We start from the raw sequence: 5656 nt of genomic DNA, 5'->3' as shown, positions 1-5656 counted from the left end.
TAGAACATATAAGCCTATAAAACCATAGTGTCATCATCATTATTATTGTTACGTTATAGAGAAAATTTCTGAAATGTCAACAAGCTGAATATATTATAGTAATTTCCTACAAAAGAGAAAATAAAAACAATCTACAATGTTAAATCTACAATGTAGATTTAACAGCTTTTTTCTTTCATGGTATTCAGTGCCACGTAAGAATACATTTGCCTTTTAATTATTGCAAAAGTGCATTGTTTTCCATTTTATCCTGTGTTTGTGCATTCTTAATCACAACCTAACAAATATGCCTTTGCAGTGGCTTATCTTCTTGGATTTCTAAAGATTACCAAAGTCCAGAACAGTCATAGGTGCTGTAATTTTATAATATATATTTGAATGTGGTAAGTGTGTGAGAATGTACAGAATGAAGGCTATGTGCTAGTCACATATTTAAAATAAATATAGTGTGTTCATTTTTACAATGTAGGATTCAATTGCTTTTGTTTATATTGGAAAAAAGCATATACAGCCATGGAAAAGGAAACGTTTCAAGGATTTTTTATGTGATTTTATTATGGAGTTAGGAAAATTATTAAGTCCTTTTACATTCTAATATCTTCACATTCACAATGCATTTAAGGCAGGGAGAAAAATGAAGACATATTACATCTTAGTATCATATTACAGAATAAAACTCTTATAGCAGCAAATCCCAAAATAAGGCTATACAAGAATTAAAAAGACACTACAATAAAAATAGAAAAAAGTGGTGGCTGTCAAAACACCATTCTTTCCTTAAATGTAAATGGCTTGCATTTTTCAATTTAAAAGACCTAGAATGATTGAATGGATTGAATAAAAAACAAACAAGACTCAATTAATGATATACTGCTTACATGAAACTCACTTCACTTCTAAGGACACACATAGAGTCAACGTGAAGGAATAGAATTAGGTATTTCAAGTAAATGGATTCCAAAAAAAGCAATAATTGCCTTATTTTTATCAGATAAGATAAACTTTAAATCAAAAGAAATGGTATATATATATATATATATATATAGAGAGAGAGAGAGAGAGAGAGTGCGTATATATATATATAAAATATATATTGTGTATATATATATTTTTGAAGCACCCAAAAATATATAACATATATAATAAATATTAGTAGACCTAGAGACAATTTTATCAATTAACACTTCAGCTAAACAGAAAAATCAATAAAGAAATAAAAGAATTAAATTGCGACCTAGAAAGAAACGAACATAACAGACATCTACAGAACATCCTATTAACTGTGCCATAGACATTCTTTTCAACAGCACATGGATCTTTTCTGTAGGATGAATCTTATGTTAAGCCATTAAGGAAATCCCCAATTTAAAAAAAAATGAAAACAATCCAAACATGGTGGTGTACAACTTTTGTCCTGGTTACTCAGCAGGTGGAGGTAGGAGGATTGCAAATGAAGGCCATCCCAGATGAAGTTAGTGTGAATATCTTTTATGACTACAGTGTAATAAAACCAGTAAAAAATAACAAGAAAAACCTTTGGAAAGTATGGAAGTAAAGTACCTTAATATTGAATAGATAATGGATAAATTAGATTAGAGACAAACAACGTTTAGAAAAAAGCAAGTAGTTATATCTCAGTTTATATCTAATAAAATATTCCCTAATTATAACTTGTTTATTATTGAAATTATTTTCTCCTAATTATTTTCTTAAAATGTACTTTTCCTCTAATATTTTATTAAAATGTAGTACTTATGCTGAATAGATCATAGTGAGAATTCTTGTTATTTTGCAGTTTCTATATATTTGTTAAAAACTATAATCTACTTGCTTACAATTGTTATAATTGCTTAATTAATCCTAATGAAGCCCTTGGCATTACTGTTAAGTTGTAAATCTATTTTCTCTTATCCTTTAAAAGCAGATTATTTTTGTTTTAAGAATTTTCCAGGGGTTCATGTTTATTGGTATTTGACTCAGAGTCCTGGCCACCAAAAGGTCACAGTTCTTCTATTAGTAGAAAAACCAGCATCTTACTCTTTCCTCAGTTCAGTCCCTGACAATCTACCCAAACCTCTCTCTTCCAGCAGTAGTCCAAAGAGGGTGAAATGGCCCAGCGACATGACATGCTGTTCTCCCAAAAGTCTGCTGATTCTCAGGGTTGGAAGGCAGGGAGTATTTGAAGTTCTGTCTGTTTAGTTCCATAAGAAAGAATAAGCAGAGGTAGGGGGTGGAGCGCAAAGATGCTGGCACGCCTGCATCTTGCTAGGACTTTGTATTTGTGTGTCTGAATTTGTAGGCCAATCCTTGACTTTTGAGCAAGTGACCGCTTACTAACAGGGTATACACACCTGTTTTAAGATTATTGATTTGCTGCCACATGAAGACCCAGTTGTCCTCTGACTCATTATGGCAATGGTTCCATCAAAGGAAGAGCAGGTGCAGTCCTATACCATCCCTGTTACTGTTCATTTGTTGGTATGCATTACAATAATCACAACCATCATATTCAAAGTAGCCTGTAGTCTTGACTAGCGAACACAGCAAAAAAGCCCATACATGCTACAAGTCTTTCAGCACTGTCTCCAAAAGTAAATATTTTATATTTTTTTCATCCACAAAGACATTTAATACTTTGAAGTCAATGTGTCCTATCTGACTGCCTTTGTCATGTTACATCACTCATGTTCCCAGTGAGACCTAATCTGATTTTTTAGTTGATGAACTTGATTTTGAGATACTGAGCACATTCTTCATAAAAGGTCAAAGAAAAACAAAGTAGGGTAAAAACTTTCAGTATAAAAATAAACAAGAATCTTTGAGTTATGAATCAGTTAGAATATACAATAGAAAAACCCTATTCTCTTTATATTCTTATTTCTCATTTTTATTTATATGCTATTGTATATGGTAAAGGAAAAAATTTGCAGTAAAGATATTATTAGATGCAAAGATATCTATATTTAAATGCACAAAATTTCCTTTGCAGACTTGAAAACTTTTTTAAGAAAAAAATTTGTTTAATGTTTGATGAATTCATCATATACACAGTTTTGTTGTTACTAAATAAAATATCCTATTGCTAACATAAAACAAGATACCTCCAAGTTGTTTATTAGGTTAATAGATATTATTGCAGATTCAGATTCATGAACAAAGATAACAAAAATATAAGCAGTGAAATATTTTGTATTTAAATTATTCTATACATATATATTTTCCCCTTCAATTGCATGCATAGAAAATCAAGATCACTACTTTCATGAAACATCTTGTTCCTTAATTTTGAACATTATCTTAGTCCATTGTGTTTGATGTAACAAAATAACTTAGATTGGATGGATTATGAACAACAGAAATTGTTTGTCCTAGTTCTAGAATCTGGGAAGATCAAGATAAAAAACTTGGCAGTTTGAGTATCTGGTGGGGAACTTGCTTTCCAGATCACAGATGGTACTGTCTACCTTTGTCTTCCGGTAGTACAAGTACGGGGAGAACCCTGGCCGTTTTGCCTCCTTATAAGAGCACTAATCCCATTAGGGTCTCATTCTCATGACATAGTTATCTTCCCAAGAATTGAAGGTTCTTCTTAATAACTTTACTTATTGTTACTAGGAGGCTTCAACATATGAATTTGTGGAGACATAAGCATTCAATTTATATTAATACCTTTTTTTATAACTTGTGGATTTGGACTAAAGTAAATTACATACAATTATATCTCATTCCTTTTCTGTTGAGGTCCAAAAAATGTCATTTAAGTAAAATGGAATGATTAAATATGAATACATATAATAGTAAATAATTAATTGTCTTGAGGGTGATTATGTATTAAAAATCATCATTGTCTCTGAGTCTTAAACTATAGGTTTATATAGCAATTTAGTGTTCAGTGAACACAGTGATGACATCAGCAAAGTCAGGTCAATATTTTAATTATTTTTTTCTTCTATCATATTACAACTGTAAAATATCAGTAATGTATGAAGAACTTTTTTTTTTAAAGATGATATTTATTTATTTATTTATTATGGTTTGTGATACTGGGGCTTGAACTCAAGGCCTGCATTTGCTAGGCCAGTACAACCACACCTGGCTTATTGTTTGAGATGGGCTCTTCACTAACTTTTTTCCTGGGCTGTCCTGGGACAGTAATCTTCTGATTTTTACCTTCTAAGTAGCTGAGATTAAAAGCAAGAGCCACCATACCCTGCCCAATTTATTTCTTAAAGCACTTTCTGATATAGTAGAATATTTAATATAAAGTAAAAAGAGATTCTGTAAGCTTCCTCCTCCCCATCCATAGCTTCTCCTATCAACAAAATCTTGCCCTAATTGATATTTTTTCACAATGGTTTAACCGATATTGATACATATTAATGATTAAAGTTTATAGCTTACATTAAATGGATTTTTTGTGCTTTACAGCGATATGGGTTTTTCCAAATAGAAAGCGCTGTGTAAATACTACTTTAGTGTCATGCAGAATATTTTCACCTTCGCAAAAAATTCCATTTTCTGTATTCATCACTTACACTTTGTCACTCAACTCATGGGTAATCACTGAACATATTACTGTTGCTGTAGTTTTGCCTTTCCCAGAATGACACATGTTTAAATCATATAGTATGTAGCTTTTCAGAGTATTTATCACATAACAATATTCATTTAAGGTTCCTACATACATTTTATGACTTCTTAGTTCATTTTTTCTAGTCATTGGATAATATTACATCATACAGATATATCAGAGTTTATTTATCCAATAGGTCATAGTTATTACCTATTGAAGGGTAATATTTTCTGTTTTAAAGTCTTATCAATTAAGAACAAAGCTGCTATGAGTAACCACATTCAGGTTTTTGCGTGGAAACAAGTTTTCAGCTCATTTAGGAGTACACATAGTATCACAAATTCTGTACCCTATAGCAAAATTAAGTTGGCTTTGTTTTGTTTTGCAGTATTGGAGATTGATTTAGGTACTCAGGGGATTGAACCCTAGAACATACCAGGCAAGCGCTCTACAACTTGAACTACACACTCCCAGCACTTTTACTTTTCAGACAGGGTCTTGCTATGTTTGACCTGTTTGGCCCCGTTTCTGATTACTGTGATGGGCCTGAAGTTCCCCATCTTCACGAGCATTTTGTGCTGTCTGTGTTTGGAGTTCAGCCATTCTAATATGTGTGCAGTAGCATCTCTTTGGTTTTTTGAATTTGCAAGTCCCTAATGACATAATTTGATGAGTATCCTTTTGTAGGCTTATTTGCTATCCATATATCTTTTCTGGTGATATTTTTCTATAGGATATATCTGATATTTTGCTCTAGGATACAAAACTTGTGATCCTATGTGTACTCCTAAATGAGCTGAAAACTTGTTTCCACACAAAAACCTGAATGTGGTTATTCATAGCATTCAGACACACAGGATGATTACTTTACCAACCTTTATTTCTATAGTAATTCTTTCATTGATCATGTATAGATTTAGCACCTACTGTGTTCCTGGAACAATGCAGGTAAAACTTTTTGTAAAGTCCTTGCCATCAACAAGATAATATGTGTGTGCAGCAGAAACATATATATATATAAACATAAATATATATATATATGAGTTTAGCTACATATATATGAGTTTAGTGGTGCTGTGAATT

At 31.7% G+C, this 5656-nt stretch overlaps 1 pseudogene; it reads right to left on the bottom strand.

The window, feature by feature from the left end:
• Positions 1-2265: 2265 nt before the first annotated feature.
• On the bottom strand, positions 2266-5176 carry LOC141411361 (transcription elongation factor SPT4-A-like; annotated as a pseudogene).
• Positions 5177-5656: the final 480 nt, after the last annotated feature.

The sequence above is a fragment of the Castor canadensis genome, chromosome 10 (assembly GCF_047511655.1).
Source record: "Castor canadensis chromosome 10, mCasCan1.hap1v2, whole genome shotgun sequence".
Taxonomy (NCBI): domain Eukaryota; kingdom Metazoa; phylum Chordata; class Mammalia; order Rodentia; family Castoridae; genus Castor; species Castor canadensis.
The sequence above is the reverse complement of the archived record's forward strand: the minus strand, read 5'-3'. Positions and strand labels throughout refer to the sequence as shown.